The sequence below is a fragment of the Chiloscyllium plagiosum genome, chromosome 3 (assembly GCF_004010195.1).
Source record: "Chiloscyllium plagiosum isolate BGI_BamShark_2017 chromosome 3, ASM401019v2, whole genome shotgun sequence".
Taxonomy (NCBI): domain Eukaryota; kingdom Metazoa; phylum Chordata; class Chondrichthyes; order Orectolobiformes; family Hemiscylliidae; genus Chiloscyllium; species Chiloscyllium plagiosum.
Window position 1 is genome coordinate 125,083,004 of NC_057712.1, and position 1,784 is coordinate 125,084,787.

The window sequence follows — 1,784 nt, forward strand, 5'->3', positions numbered from 1 at the left end:
GCTGGAAAAGCGCAGCAGGTCAGGCAGCATCCAAGGAACAGGAGAATCGACGTTTCGGGCATAAGTCCTTCTTCAGGAATGAGGAAAGTGTGTCCAGCAGGCTAAGATAAAAGGTAGGGAGGAGGGACTTGGGGGAGGGGCTTTGGGAAGGTGCCTTCCTAACCTGCAATCATCTGCCTGACCTCTCTGCCCCCACCCCACTCCGGCCTATCACCCTCACCTTGACCTCCCTCCACCTATCACAACTCCAACGCCCCTCCCCCAAGTCCCTCCTCCCTACCTTTTATCTTAGCCTGCTGGACACACTTTCCTCATTCCTGAAGAAGGACTTATGCCCGAAACGTCGATTCTCCTGTTCCCTGGAGGCTGCCTGACCTGCTGCGTTTTTCCAGCAACACATTTTCAGATGTGATGAAAGACTCAATTTATACAAGTGGTGAACACAGTCTGTTTAAACATTTCCAACTAATTAACTAATCCAACCAATAATTTTTTCAGAGTAAGAGAATTCAAATATGATCCCACATCTGACCATTGCGTGGTTTCACATGTGGCAGCTTCAATGTGCTCTACAACACCTCCAATTTTCAATGTGCTTCTCTCATAAACTTTGAACATTCTTGTCAGAATGATTGAGCTAAACATAAATACAATACCTCAACAGAACCGTATCGATCTCAATCGATTCATTTAAAGCAACAAATAACTTTTTTACAACAAAGAGACATTTGCTGCAGTGAATGATTTGTTTCCCCAACAAAGGAGCCAACTCCACAACTCCAATAGAATTTAACCCCCTGTACCAATGCCCAATAGAGATGGTTGGTCAGAAATGAATCTGAAACACTGGGCAATAATTTAGCTTTGAAGAGAAATCCTCACTATAAAGGATATTAAAAGGAACACGAGCATCCAGGACAGCTCTGTTAGGGACAGTCAGAGCGACCAGAGCTGGAACCTGATGTCTGGTTAATGTGTGGCTGGAAGACCACATGGTTCCTCCATATGGGTTTGAGGGAGGGGGCAGGAACTGGGCAGATGGGATAGAATTTGGGGAAATGTGATGGTAGCCAAATGTGGAAAAAATATCCCAGGGGAATGTTTTGTATTGATGAGTGACTGGAAAATGGTGGCATTCAGAGTGACCTGGACGTCCTTCTATATGAACCATAGAACAATAGCGTGCAGGTTCAGCAAGCTATTAGAGAAATACTAGCTTTATCTTAGATTTTATTAGAAAGGAAGTGAAAGTACAAAATTCTTACTTAAAATAGTGAAGTGAGACCACAGTCTTGACCAGGTTCCTTTACCTGGGAAAGAATATTCTTGCTTTACTGGGAGTGTAACCAGTGTTCATTAGACAGATTGTGCACTGCAAGTAAGTAGAAGCCATCCAGCTGTACAAACCTGCTTGGCTAACCTATAAGATCATGGCTGGCCTGTTTGTTTTTGAATTTCATATTCCCATCTATCCCCATTGACTTTTTATGCCAAGGAATACCCCGAGAAGTGAAGCTCAGCTGTGATTGGCTGAATACTGAAACAGGCTTGAAGAGCATCTCTCTTGTTCAACCTGAGGAAAGACAAAATGGTCCAGTGCCAAATAACAACCAAGGTCTTTCCATCATAGCACAACGTGTTGACCCATTGAATTGGGCAGCCTGAACAGTGCCATTGATTATAATTGTTGAACTAAACTAACGGGATCAATGAGCCTAAATATGGAAGAAAGCCTCGCTCATGATATTAATGTCGCTGAATAATTTTGGATAAAGAATTGATCT